At 42.3% G+C, this 15362-nt stretch overlaps 1 pseudogene; it reads left to right on the forward strand.

Moving 5' to 3' along the window:
* LOC102182499 lies at positions 603-1663 on the forward strand (annotated as a pseudogene).

Consider the following 15362-nt stretch of genomic DNA (forward strand, 5'->3'; position numbering starts at 1 on the left):
GATAGCTACCCACTGAGCTTCACAAAGATGTCAGTATTTTTCTCATTAGAAGCCTCACTTCTGGGTCATCTTAGAGAACATAATTTTGGGGTTCTCAGGTTTTATACAGTCAATCTATTCTAACATCCTCACCTCTTTGAGCCTTCTTATATTCTCTTCCATACTATGTCTGAGGATATTTCATATCTCTACTACATTTATTAGCTATTCATTCTGTCTAATCTTCAAAGAACCATTGATCTTTCTGGCCAAAGTATTAGGATCTGGTTCAAGTATCCTTGCCAGAAGCTTAAATCCCAAGTCATGGACAAGTTCTCCATGTCATTTAATTCTGTCATATCCAGCTTTGTATTATGTGCCCTAGTCTAATACTCTCAAAATCCATTCTCTCATGTTTCCGTGGATCCTCTTGTACAGTTGGTCAGGTCTTGCAATTGCTTCTGTGAAAGTGATCTCCTCTAGAATGGAAAGTGTACTTTTCCATAGGTCATAGCCTAAGGAATGTGGATTAGAAGGAGAGATGTTGATTTTTTCACACTACTAAGACAGGGATCCATATGGCGTTTTGGATTCCCACTGTAATGTAAACGGAAACTTTCACAATGTCTGCTGTCCTTGATGTCCTGCAAATGGAGGAGGGTGGTGTCCTCAAATTCCTTGCAGTGGGAACCCACGTAGGTGGCATCAACCTTGACTTCCAAATGGAACAGTACACCTACAGAAGGAAAAGTTATGGCGTCTACATCATAAATCTGAAGAGAACTTGGGAGAAGCTTCTGTTGGCAGCTTGTGCCATTGTTGCCTTTGAAAACCCAGCTGATGTCAGTGTCACATCCTCCAGGAATACTAGCCAGTGAGCTGTGCTGAAGTTTGTTGCTGCCACTGGAGCTATTCCTATTACAGGCCACTTCAGTCCTGGAACTTTCACTAACCAGATCCAGGCAGCCTTCCGGGAGCCAAGACTTCAGTTAGTTACTGATCCCAGGGCTGACCACCAGCCTCTCACAGATGCCTCCTACATTAACCTGCCTACCATTGCTCTGTGTAACAGACTCTCCTCTGTGTTATGCGGACATTGCCATCCTGCAAGAGGAGAATGGGGCGGCAGAGGATGAAATGGTTGGATGGCATCATCGACTCAATGGACATGAGTTTGAGCAAACTCTGGAAGATACGGAGGGACAGGGAAGCCTGGTGTGCTGTCATCCATGGGGTTGCAAAGAGTTGGGCCTGACTGAACGAACAATGACAACGACAAGGGAGCTCGCTCAGAGGGCCTGATGTGGTGGTGGTTGCAGACCTGGGAAGTTCTGTGCATGTGTGGCATCATCTCCTGGGAACACCCATGGGAAGTCATGCCTGATCTCTGCTTCTACAGAGGTCCTGAAGAGTTTGAAAAGGAATAATAGGTGGCAGCTGAGAAGGCTGTGACCAAGGAGGAATTTCAGAGTGAATGGACTGCTCGGTTCATTCACCAGTTCATTTGCTCACTGAGTTCACTGCTACTCAAACTGAGGGCTGAACTGGTCCAAAGGCATGCAGGAACTCAGCTCAGCGGTTCCCCACTGAAGACTGGAGTGCTCAGCCTGCCACTGCACACTGGTCTGTAGCTCCCACCTGTCAAGCCGCTGAATGGGTAGGAGAAACCACTGAGTGGTCTTAAGTTGTTCTTCCACCAACTCTTAAAAAGTAATTTTCTTTCTTCATTTATTAATTTTGGCTGTGCTTGGTCTTTGTTGCTGTGTGGGCTTTTTCTTAAGCTGTAGGGAGCAGGCACTAGTCTCTAGTTGCGATGGTTGGGCTTCTCATTGCAGTGGCTTCCCTTGTGGAACACAGGCTCTAGGGCATTCGGGCTTCCAGAGTTGTGGTTCCAGGACTCTAGAGCACAAGCTCCATAGTTGTGGCTCATGGGCTTAATTGCTCCACAGCATGTGGGATCTTCCCAGACCAGGGATGGAACCCGCGTCTCCTGCATTGGGCAGGTGGATTCTTTACTGTTGAGCCACTGGGGAAGCCCCCACATACTCTTAAAATGGAAATAGGCTGACAGAAAATAAACAGTTTCTTTAAAAAAAAAAAAAGGAGAGATGTTAAGAACAAGTGTCATTTTGTAAAGCACCTGCCTCGTAAATGTGTTGTATGGTTTCCAGGAAAGGGGATACTGCTTTCCTCTGGCAAGTAGTTTAAAAGTCTTATGTTGGCCGGAGGATTCAGAAGAGTCAAGGGCTTTAAGATTTTAGGTTCATTTACCACCAAATATTGGTATAGTTGGAGAAAGGGCTATTTGATATCTTATGGGTAGATCTATGCCTGGCATACAGTAAGCAGATGTGTTTTTTTGAAGTAAAAAGCCACATAATTGACCTTCTTTTCAATTTCAGTACTAAAATTCACAACTGCAGTGTTGAACATTAGTGAGCATTCATTTGATGCACTTATATCTCCATATTCTGTGTCCCATTCTGAGAGTTCCGTAAACATGTCTCTCATCCAGTGTGACGTGATGTTTTAAAAATCATTTTCATTTATTTATTCTATTTTTGGTTGCACTGGATCTTTGTTGCTACAAGGGCTTTTCTCTAATTGTGGCAAGCGGGGGCTACCTTTCCGTGCAATGCCCGGGCTTCTCATTGCAGTGGCTTTTGTTGTTGTGGAGCACGGTCCTGGGCACTTAGGCGTCAGTAGTTGCAGCACTTGGGCCCAGTAGTTGTGGTACATGGGCTTAGTTGCTCCACCAGAACAGGGATATTCTGGGACCAGGGATCAAACCCAAGTAACTTACATTGGCAGGCAGATTCTTTACCACTGAACCACCAGGAAAGCTGGACATTGTGACTGATAATAGGAAATACATATTTGGTCTTTCTTCTTGGTTTCTGATATAGCCCCTTACACCGTTGAGATTTCCCAAGAGAGCAATAAAGGTGTCTTTTGTTATGTCAATGAGGTGTCTTTTTGTTGTTCAGTCACTGAGTTTTGTCCCTTGTCTGACTCTTTGTGACCCTATGGACTGCAGCTCACCAAGCTTCCCGGTCCTCCACCATCTCTAGGAGTTTGCTCATGTTCATTGAGTTGGTGATGCCATTTAACTGTCTCATCCTCTGTCACCCACTTCTCCTTCTACCTTCAGTCTTTCTCAGCATGAGGGTCTTTTCCAGTTAGTTAGCTCTTTCGATCAGGTGGCCATATTACTGGAGCTTCAGCTTCAGCATCAGTCCTTCCAATGAATATTCAGGGTTCATTTCTTTCAGGATTGACTGGTTTGATTTCCTTGCTGTCCAAGGGACTCTTAAAAGTCTTTTCCAGCACCACAGTTCAAAGGCATCAGTTCTTTGTTGCTCAGCCTTTTTTACTGTCCAGCTCTCACATCCATACACGACTACTGGAAAAACCATAGCTTTGACTAGACAGACCTTTGTTGGCAAAGTAATGTCTCTGCTTTTTAATATGCTGTCTAGGTTTGTTATTGCTTTTCTTCCAAAGAGCAAGTGTCTTTTAATTTCATGGCTGCAGTCACCATCTGCAGTGATTTTGGAGCCCAAGAAAATAAAGTCTGACACTGTTTCCATTGTTTCCCCATCTTTTTGCTATGAAATGATGGGGCCAGATGCCATGATCTTGGTTTTTTGAATGTTGAGTTTTAAGCCAGATTTTATCATTTTCCTCTTTCACCTTCATCAAGAGGCTCTTTAATTCCTCTTTGCTTTCTGGCAATAGGGTGGTATCATCTGCATGTCTGAGGTTAATATTTCTCCTGGCAGTCTGGATTCCAGCTTGCGCTTCATCCAGCCCAGCATTTTGCATGATGTACTCTGCATGTAAGTTATATAAGCAGGGTGACAAGATAGAGCCTGGATCACTCCTTTTCCAATTTAGAACCAGTCTATTTTTCCACATCTGGTTCTAACTGTTGCTTCTTGACCTGCATACAGGTTTTGCAGGAGGCAGGTCAGGTGGTCTGGAATTCCTATCTCTTTAAGAGTTTTCCAGAGTCTGTTGTGATCCACACAGTCAAAGGCTTTGGCATAGTCAATGAATCAGAAGTAGTTGTTTTTCTGGAATTCTCTAGCTTTTTCTATGATCTAGTGGATGTTGGCAGTTTTATCTCTGATACCTGTGCCTTTTCTAAATCCAACTTTTACATCTGGAAGTTCTTGGTTCACATACTGCTGAAGTCTAGCTTGAAGGATTTTGAGCATTACTTTGCTAGTGTGTGAAATGATTGCAGTTGTGCATTAGTTTGAACATTCTTTGACATTGCCCTTCTTTGGGACTGGAATGAAAACTGACCTTTTCCAGTCCTGCTGAGTTTTCCAAGTTTGCTGACATACTGAGTGCTGCAGTTTAACAGCATCATCTTCTAGGATTTGAAATAGCTCAACTGAAATTCTGTCAGCTCCACTAACTTCGTAGTGATGCTTTCTAAGGCCCACTTCACACTCCAGGATGTCTGGCTCTAGGTGAGTGATCACACCATTGTTGTTATCTGGATCATGAAGATCTTTTTTGTACAGTTCTTCTGTGTATTCTTGCCACCTCTTCTTAATACCTTCTGCTTCTGTTAGGTCCATACCATTTCTGTCCTTTATTGTACCCATCTTTGTATGAAATGTTCCCTTGGTATCTCTAATTTTCTGGACAAGATCTCTAGTCCTTCCCATTCTGTTGTTTCCCTCTATTTCTTTGCATTATTCACTCAAAAAGGTTTTGTTATCCTAGCTATTCTCTGTTGCTCTGCATTCAGATGGGAATATTTTTCCTTTTCTCCTTTGCTTTTCGTTTCTCATCTTTTCTCAGCTATTTGTAAGGTCTCCTCAAACAACCATTTTGCCTTTTTGCATTTCTTTTTCTTGGGGATGATTTTGATCACCGCTTCCGGTACAATGTTACGAACCTCTGTGCACAGTTCTTCAGGCACGCTATCTATGAGATCTAATCCCTTGAATCTATTTGTCACTTCTACTGTATAATCATAAGGGATTTGACTAGGTCATACCTGAATGGCCTAGTGGTTTTCCCTGTCTGTACTGTGCCTAGCCACTCAGTCGTGTCTGACTTTGTGGCCTCATGGGTTGTAGCCTGCCAAGCTCCTCTGTCCATGGGGATTCTCCAGTCTAGAATACTGGAATCATTTGCCATGCCCTCCTCCAGAGAATCTTCCCAACCTAAGGATCAAACCCAGGACTCCTGTATTGCAGGTGGATTCTTTACTGTCTGAGCCCCAGGGAAGGCCATGAATTCTGGAGTGGGTAGCCTATTCCTTCTCCAGGGGATCTTCCTAACCCAGGAATTGAACCACTCTCCTGCATTGCAGGCAGATTTTTTTTACCAGCTGAGCTACCAGGGAAGCCCAGCGGTTTTCCCTGTGTTCTTCAATTTAAGTCTGAATTTTGCAATAAGGAGTTCATGATCTGAACCATGATCAGCTCCAGGTCTTGTTTTTGCTGACTGTATTCAGCTTCTCCATCTTCAGCTGCAAAGAATATAATAAATCTTATTTTGGTGTTGACCATCTGGTGATGTCCATGTGTAGAGTCATCTCTTGTACTGTTGGAAGAGGGTTTTTCCTATGAGCACCGTGTTCTTTTGGCAAAACTTTTAACCAGCACCTATGGATAGGGTACTGGTTGCCAGGTAAATCAGCCATGTGATTAGAGGGTAAGAACTCTCAATCTGTGGAATCTAATGCTGTATCAGTGGAGATAGTGTCAGAAATGACTTGACTTGTAGGAAACCTAGCTGGTGTTGGAACATTGCTTGTTGGAGGTGTGGAGAAAAACTCCCTCTTCCCACATTGAAACTGGGTGCTCAGAACACAAAACAGTTGGTGTCAATGAAGTGGGATTTGCTAGGTTAGCCCTGGCTTATGGAAACATGTGGTTTGGAAATAGAAAGCGTGAAGGGCAGAGGATGAAGACCCTTTGATTCCCGAGTCACATGGTCACCCATGGTATAAGCAGCAGTTTGCTGTAGTCAGTCAGAAAGGTAAAAGTTACCAAAGGTATTTAGAGATGGATCCAAATCCTGAGGAGTGGAATCACTGGGTATATAAGAAAGTGCATAATAACAAGAGGTATACTAGACATATAATTCCTTGATTATTGTTATCTGTAATAGCTAAACTAAAAGATAATGCTGGGTTAGATCTTGATGCTGGTCCAAACTCAGATTTCAGCAAGTCTGAGCTTGGGCCGCTAGCCTCAAAAAGACCTCCAGTTATGAAGAAGGTAGTAAACATGTTCTTGTTTAGTTGCCCAGTCGTGTCCAACTCTTTGCAACTCCATGGACTGCAGCAGGCTTCCCTGTCCCTCACCATCTCCAAAGTTTGCCCAAGTTCATGTCCTTTGCATTGGTCATGCCATTCAGCCATCTCATCCTCTTATGCCCTCTTCTCCTTCTGACCTCAATCTTCCCCAGCATCAGGGACTTTTCCAATGAGTTGGCTGTTCGCATCAGATGACAAAAATACTGGAGCTTCAGTTTCAGCATCAGTCCTTCCAACAAGTATTCAGGGTTGATTTCCCTTAAGATTGACTGGTTTGATTTCCTTGCCATCTAAGGAACTTTCAGGAGTCTTCTCCAACACCACAGTTTGAAGCCATCAATTCTTTGGCGTTCTGCCTTCATGGATCACTGTATTGTCGTGGCAAAGGGGCTTGCGAAACTCAGTGAAGCTATGAGCCATGCCGTGTAGGGCCACCCAAGACGAACGGGTTACAATGGAGAATTCTGACAAAACATGATTTACTGGAGGAGGAAATGGCAAACTACCCCAGTATACTTGCCATGATAACCTCGTGAACTGTATCAAAGAACAAAAAGATATGACACTGAAAGATGAGTCCCCCAGTAAACATGGGGAAAAGGACAAAACCAAGAAGCTCCTGATACCAGGATTATAGTGTGAAGGAACTGTTTGATTCTGTAGACCATCAAGTTCCTGAAGAATATTCACTGAAATAAATTGCAGGAGTAACTAGTTTGGGGGCTATGTCTTTGGTTTTGAGTGCTGCAAAATGGGAGAGTATGTTTGTATTGAAACAGGGCCCACACATCACTATGGAACAATCACAGATGATTATATGTGATCCAGATACACAGGAGGTTATTCCTGGGGGAACAGCCAGCCTGATGGACTGGATAAAAGCCACTCTAAGGTCTGTTTATCCTGAGATGGGGGATAGTTTCTCTCCTCCTGTGAATGCCAAGTGGAAAACTTCAGATAAAGCAGCTGATATGTTTCATATGCAAGCTGTGTGGAACTAGCCGTTTAATGAGTAGGATATACACCCACTGAATATGCCCATTACCCAGCTCATCATAAATTCTGTGGTTAAAGGGACCCCTTCACATGGGCATCCCCTATAATCCTATTGTTCAGTTGATAAGTGCATTACACATTTAGAGTTATTATGTCTTCACGGTGGTGGTGGTTGTTCTGTCACCAAGTCATGTCCAACTCTTTGCCACCCCATGAACTGTAGCATGCCAGGTCTCCCTGTCCCTCACCATCGCCTGGAGTTTGCCCACATTCTTGTCCATTGAACTGGTGATGCCATCCAACCATCTCATCCTCTGTCTCCCTCTTCTCCTCCTGCCCTCAATCTTCCCCAGCCTCAAGGTCTTTGCCAATGAGTTGGCACTTGGCATCAGGTGGCCTAAGTATTGGACCTTCAGCATCTGTCCTTCCAATGAATATTCAGGGTTCATTTCCTTTAGGATTGACTGGTTTAATCTCCTTGCTGTCTGGAAGGGACTCGCAAGAGGCTTCTCCAGCACCATAGTTTGAAAACATCAATTCTTTGAGGCCCAGCCTTCTTTCAGTTCAGTTCAGTTCAGTCACTCAGTTGTGTCTCTTTGTGACCCCATGAATTGCAGCACACCAGGCCTCCCTGTCCATAACCAACTCCTGGAGTTCACCTAAACTCATGTCCATTGAGTCGGTGATGCCATCCAACCATCTCATCCTCTGTCGTCTCCTTCTCCTCCTCCGCCCAATCCCTCCCAGCATCAGAGTCTTTTCCAAAGAGTCAACTCTTCACATGAGGTGGCCAGAGTATTGGAGTTTCAGCTTTAGCATCAGTCCTTCCAGTGAACACCCAGGACTGATCTCCTTTAGAATGAACTGGTTGGATCTCCTTGAGTCCAGGGGACTCTCAAAAGTCTTCTCCAACACCACAGTTCAAAAGCATCAATTCTTCAGTGCTCAGCTTTCTTCACAGTCCAACTCTCACATCCATACATGACCACAGGAAAAACCATAGCCTTGACTAGACAGACCTTAGTCGGCAAAGTAATGTCTCTGCTTTTGAATATGCTATCTAGGTTGGTCATAACTTTTCTTCCAAGGAGTAAGCATCTTTTAATTTCATGGCTACAGTCACCATCTGCAGTGATTTTGGAGCCCAACAAAATAAAGTCTGACACTGTTTCCACTGTTTCCCCATCTATTTCCCATGAAGTGATGGGACCGGATGCCATGAACTTCGTTTTCTGAATGTTGAGCTTTAAGCCAACTTTTTCACTCTCTTCTTTCACTTTCATCAAGAGGCTTTTTAGTTCCTCTTCACTTTCTGCCATAAGGGTGGTGTCATCTGCATATCTGAGGTTATTGATATTTCTCCCGGAAATCTTTATTCCAGCTTGTGCTTCTTCCAGCCCAGCATTTCTCGTGATGTACTCTGGATATAAGTTAAATAAGCAGGGTGACAATATACAGCCTTGATGTACTCCTTTCCTATTTGGAACCAGTCTGTTGTTCCATGTCCAGTTCTAACTGTTGCTTCCTGACCTGCATATAGGTCTCTCAAGAGGCAGGTCAGGTGGCCTGATATTCCCATCTCTTTCAGAATTTTCCAGTTTATTGTGATCCCCACAGTCAAAGGCTTTGGCATAGCCAATAAAGCAAAAATAGATGTTTTTCTGGAACTCTCTTGCTTTTTCTGATCCAGCAGATGTTGGCATTTGATCTCTGGTTCCTCTGCCTTTTCTAAAACCAGCTTGAACATCTGGAAGTTCACAGTTCACGTATTGCTGAAGCCTGGCTTGGAGAATTTTGAGCATTACTTTACTAGCGTGTGAGATGAGTGCAATTGTGCGGTAGTTTGAGCATTCTTTGGCATTGCCTTTTTTTGGGATTCGAATGAAAACTGACCTTTTCCAGTCCTGTGGCCAATGCTGAGTTTTCCAAATTTGCTGGCATATTGAGTGCAGCAATTTCACAGCATCATCTTCCAGGATTTGCAGCCTTCTTTAGGGCCCAACAATCCTGTTGTTGCAAAAAGCAGTTCAGGAAACCTTATAAAATTTGCTATTTCATCTTCCCCTCACTGGATCTTATAGATGCTAATAAAAAATTAAGGTAATTAACAAGAGAATGTAAGAGGCAAAGGAGGGGGGGAAGTCACATGACTCTTCCCAACAAGGTAGAACATTTTAAATAGTTACTAAGTAGTAAGGAAAGTTATGACCAACCTAGACAGCATATTGAAAAGCAGAGACATTACTTTGTCAACAAAGATCCGTATAGTCAAGGCTATGGTTTTTCCAGTGGTCATGTATGGATGTGAGAGTTGGACTATAAAGAAAGCTGAGCGCCGAAGAATTGATGCTTTTGAACTGTGGTGTTGGAGAAGACTTTTGAGAGTCCCTTGGACTCAAGGAGATCCAACCAGTCCATCCTGAAAGAGATCAGTCCTGAATATTCATTGGAAGGACTGATGTTAAAGCTGAAACTCCAATACTTTGGCCACCTCATGCAAACAGCTGACTCATTTGAAAAGACCCTGGTGCTGGGAAAGACTGAGGGCAGGAGGAGAAGGGGACGACAGAGGATGAGATGGTTGGATGGCATCACCGACTCAATGGACATGAGTTTGGGTGAACTTCAGGAGTTGGTGATGGACAGGGAGGCCTGACGTGCTGTGGTTCATGGGGTGGCAAAGAGTTGGACACCGCTGAGCGATTGAACTGAACTGAAGTAGTAAGATGAATGAAGTGAATATTGACAGAAGCAAAACAAAGAGGAAACAAAGGAGAGTCATAGGACTCATTACAGTAGAATAGAAATCCTTAGACGGTTATTTAAAAATGAGTGAATAAAATGGACACTGATGGGGTTAAAACAAAAGCTTTAACATAGCACAACCTAGGGGTGGGTAGGCCAAAAGGATCCACCATTTGGATCCCTTTTAATGTTGGATGCCCTCCCAAATTAAAGGGCCCCAAAGGAGTCCACTCTACCTGTTTGGAAAAAAATTTAAAAGTCAAAGGTAGAAATTAAAATGAGAAATCTGACCAGCAATTTCACGGGGCAGTGGGCAGTCAGATTTACAAGATGAAGATTAAAAAAGGCCCAGGGTCCCTTGTCTCAACCCTCACTGGGGACCCAACAACTTTGCACTGGAGAGGATAAAATGGTCAGGGGCCAGAAAAGAGAAGTTTCCAGGACTCAGCTGTGGTATCAAAGCCCACTGGTGAAGCCCTAACCCAGGCTACAATTATATTAAGATTACCTAATAATCATTGATAGGATTATGAAAGTTAGAATTATGTAAAGAAGTGTCAGTTTTACCTGAATGTTTTATGGGAGTGCATATTATGTTTGGCAGGGGGAACATTTCCCCTACCTAGTACTGTAAAATCAAAACCTGTGGATGAAGTCCTAATCGAAGCTACAGTTAGGAACATATGAGTTGTTGGAATTACTGTAAAACTTGTAGGAGAATCAGTATGCTTGAATAGGCTTTATGTGAATAGGCCTTTTTTTTTTAACCAGTTTCTATGTGGGAGATGGATACTGAATCTGACTGGGGAACATTTCCCCTACCTAGTATTGTCAAACAAGTGAAAGTGAAAGTCACTCAGTTGTGTCCAACTCTTTGTGACCCCATGGACTGTAGCCCACTTGGCTCTTCTGTCCATGCAATACTCCAGGCAAGAATACTGTAGTGGGTTGCCATTCCCTTCTCCAGGGGATCTTCCTGACCCAGGGACTGAACCTGAGTCTCTTGTGTCTCCTGCATTGGCAGGCAGGTTCTTTACCACTGGTGCCACCTGGGAAGTCATAAGAACTGTTCTATCTGCCACCAGAATACACTGCCAGTGCAGATAGCTGTGTGGCCAGCTTACCGGTGGGAAGACTCTTGGACACAGCTGACTGACACTGATACCCCTGTGGTGATACAGATGGATCCAGACAGGAGTAGACACTGGTTCTGGCCTGGACTTCACTTACCTGGTGGTAGATGCAATACTCAGAATGAGTTTGGACACACACAACAGTGAGCATTAGCTTGCAGTAAGCAGCAGTTGGAAGAGACAGAACTTAATTTCCAGCTGGAATTGAACCCTGGTCACCTGGGTGGAAACCAGGAATCTTCACTGCTAGACCACAGGGGCCAGCGGGTAGAATCTAAGTCCCCAGCCCTTGTCTTGAAAGGAAGAATCAGACAAGGAGACAGAAGATATAGAGGAAAGAGTATTTACTAGAAAAGCACAATAGGTGCATAAAGACATATGGGCAAGCCCACTGAGAGAGTGCTAGAGTCGTGCCTCTGGGAAGTTTAAATCCTTTATTATGGGGCAATCTTCTGGGGCTTTGTCCCCTTCTTGGCCAGTTGTCTTGTTTTGAACCCCCTGGTTAATCTGTCTCAGGACCTTCCTCTAGGTACACAAACATCCCTCAGTCAAGATGGATTTCACGGCAAAGGCATACAGGAGGGGGATAGCAAGACTTACTAGAGTCTACATCCCCTGCCTTGTTGACCCTGTGAAGCCTTTTGTGTATGTGTAGTGTCTCCCTTGCCCCAAGGATGGGAAATGTGTGACCTCTTGATCTCCTAACAGTTTAGCTCCTTTCTGTTCCTGCTATAAAATTATCTACCTGTTGTTTCTTGTACAGACGTCCCACAGGGTATTTCCCTGGTGGTCCTGTGGCTAAGACTCTGCACTCCTAATGCAAGGGGTCCAGGTTGGATCCCTGGTCAGGGAGCTAGATCCCACATGCCATAACTAAGAGTTTGCATGCCACAACTAAAGATCCCACATGCTACAATGAAGATCAAAGATCTGGAGAGCCAAAACTAAGACCTGGTACAGACAAATAAGTAAATAAATATTTAAACAAAATAATGTTGAACAGAAAGAGTGAGAACTTTCTGGCTTTGTCTCTTACTATTATGGGGAAGCATTCAATACCTTACCAGTGAGTATGATGTTAGTTTTAGGATTTTTGTAGTTTTATTTTTTAACAATAGTAAGGGTGTTCCCATTCTCTAGTGTCTTGAAAGTTTTCATAAAATGCATTTTGTATTCTTCAAGGACTTCCTATGCACTTATTGAGATAATCATATATATGTTCTTTATTTTGTTAGTATGGTGAATTATGTTAATAGTTTAAATTTAATGATACTGTGTCATTCAGGAATTTCAGTTTTGAAGTTTTGTTGTTTTTTTTTTTTACAAATTTATTTATTTATGACTGTGCAGGGTCTTTGTTGCTGCACAGACTTTTCTCTGGTTGTGGTAAGAAGCGGCTACTCTTCATTGTAGTGTGTGGGCTTCTCATTGAGATGGCTTCTCTTGTTGTGGACTACAGGCTCTCGGGTGTTCAGACTTCAGTAGCTGTGGCACATGGGCTCAGCAGTCGTGGCTCCCAGACTCTAGAGCACACACTCCACAGTTTTGGCACATGGGCTTAGCTGCTCTGTGGCATGTGCGATCCTCCCGGACCAGAGATCAAACCTGTGTCTCCTGCATTGGCAGGCATATTCTTTACCACTGAGCCACCAGAGAAGCCCTTTCATTCAGTTTTGACTAAGACAAAATTCCCACAACATGCTTCAGAAATCAGCAAGGTGCTTATTTCTCTCCTGGAAGAGTCCAGGAAATAGGTAACAAGGATAGCCACTCACCAGTTGCAATAGGGGAACAAAGTTATTCATTTGTTTATTTGCTTGCTTTTGCTGTAACATTTCATGACTCAGGAAAACAGACCCACTGGAAGTATTAGAATTATGTGCTCATTAGAGAAATTAGACCTTTCACAAATGTGGAGAAGAGGTAATCAGAGGACTGGAGAATCTTTAAACACAATATCCTTAAACAGTGGTATGAATGGACAGATTTGAGTTTGCAAGGAAATTCAAACAGCTGTGCCTGTCTATCTGCCAAAGTAGGACCATAAAAGGTGACTCATGGAGATGTCTGTGGATACCGCTACCTCTGAGGGGACTGAAGTGCTTGTGATTGGCTCAGGGTTGATGTTATTCAACAAAGACAGTAGTCAGGAAGATAAGCTTGAAGTCTGGAACTTCTGAAGTTTTGGATCTGTCAGTCTGCTACATCCACATCATTTTGAGATCAATGGCTTCTTCATTTTTGCATTTCAAATCTCAGGAGGCTCCTCTTTTATCCAATTCTAACCATTCAGCAAAGAGTATTCTAGAAAAAGTAGTTCTAACCCTCATATAACATAATCCAGCACAATCAAATCCCCTAGCTTTTATTCTCATGGTTCCAAGTTCTCTCTTTTCAACGTGAATTGTGTCCAACTTAAAAGAAGAGCAAAGTACAAAAGGTTAAATTACCAAGTCTGATGAAACCATCCTTTTTTGATAACTTTGAACATTTTTTATTTACATCAACTACTTATTAACCAAAACAAATGCTACCTACTATACTAGCCACAAAAATGCTAAAGATACATCTCTCTACAGTAAAGGTCAATAACCTGAAAATTTCTGTTTTCATAGTAAGGAAGAAGGGTAGAATAGGTATCAGTAGGCAAATCCCAGGGTCTGTCATAGTAGGGCAGAAAGAAAATTCCAATAAGTACCAAAGTCAGTATCACAAGGACCACATGCATTGCATATAGTGGAAATTAAGTAGAAACAATAACAAAACTAATTCCAAATACACTTACTTGCATATTAAAACATACATTTTACTTCACTCTGAGATGTCACAGTAGAAATGACACAGTACACATATGTGAATCACAATGAAAGTAATACACATTGAAAGTTATATGAAATAGCTGAAAGGGTACTAGGAGTGTTATTAACAGAGGTTTATATTAGCAAATGAAAACTATAAGTTACAAGCTAGGGTACCACTTCAAAGATGAGAGAGACACTGATAAAGCAATTCCCTATTTGTAGCATTTTAAAGATTTTTCTTCAGGTATTAATTTCTTTATGTATAACAAAGAAGAGATGCACCTGAAGGTTTTCCCACATTCATAGGGTTTTCTCTCCAGTGTGAGTTTTCACATATCTTTGGAGTATTAGGGAAAATTAAAGAATTTTCCATATTCTTCAAATTCCTGTCTCCCAGTATGAGTTCTCACTTGATGACTAAAGAATGAGAAAGACCTGAAGGTTTTCCCACACTCTTCACACTGGTATGGTTTCTCTTATGTGTTCTCATATATTCACTAAAGTGTTAGGATTCACATGGTTTTACAAGAATTAGATATAAATTAAGATTTTCCTGCACTTCAAATACTAATAAGAGTTCTCTTCAGTATGAGTTCTCACAAATTTCCTAAATGATGAGAACAGATGAAGGCACTCCTGCATTTCATATATACACAGTTTCACTCTAATTTATGGTATCCCATGTACAGTAAAATGTGAAGAACAAGAGAACTGTCACTGTGTCTACAATTATAGGGCCTCTATCCAATACTGGTCCTTATATGGTTAATTAAAAGAGGAAGGGAGCTGTGCATTCCTTACATGTATAGAACTCATTTCTAGTGTTTTCTCACTTGTCAAATAATCTTTGAAGAATAAGTGAAGGTCTGAGTTGGAAAACTGTCCAGTGCTGTGTGCCTCAGGAAGAATCAACAAATGAAGGATTTCTAATTAAGGGCGGGCACCAGAATGACACAAAGGACAGAATTCCTTTCTCAAATTGCAGCAAGGCTAGGGAGAGCATGAAGATAAAAATACAAACTGTACTGGTCTTCTTTACATCTTCTGAGTTGTTTAGATTTATGACTTAAATGAACAATTCTTTTCTGCCAATAAATAGTTTTGAATGAGCTTTTACATACAGATCTTCTATTAGTAGGACTAAAGATAAAAGGGAACAAGATGGGAAGGCGGAGGGTATGAGAGTAAAGCAATGTCTTTTATCATTTTCATTAGGTGATTCACTCAGGTTTAGTGAAAATCCAACATGGAGTGAAAGGAGGGGATTACTATCTGCTCTGGGTCTTTTTTAAAATTAGTGAATGTTAAACAGTTTGCCCAGGAGAATGATAGAAAATGTGTCTTAGTAAACAGGGATCTAAAGCACTCTGGAATTTACTGAGAAACTTGTTTGTAAAGACTATACTTAATTATTGCTCTTTT

This window comes from Capra hircus, chromosome 7, assembly GCF_001704415.2.
Source record: "Capra hircus breed San Clemente chromosome 7, ASM170441v1, whole genome shotgun sequence".
In the NCBI taxonomy this organism is placed as follows: Eukaryota; Metazoa; Chordata; class Mammalia; order Artiodactyla; family Bovidae; genus Capra; species Capra hircus.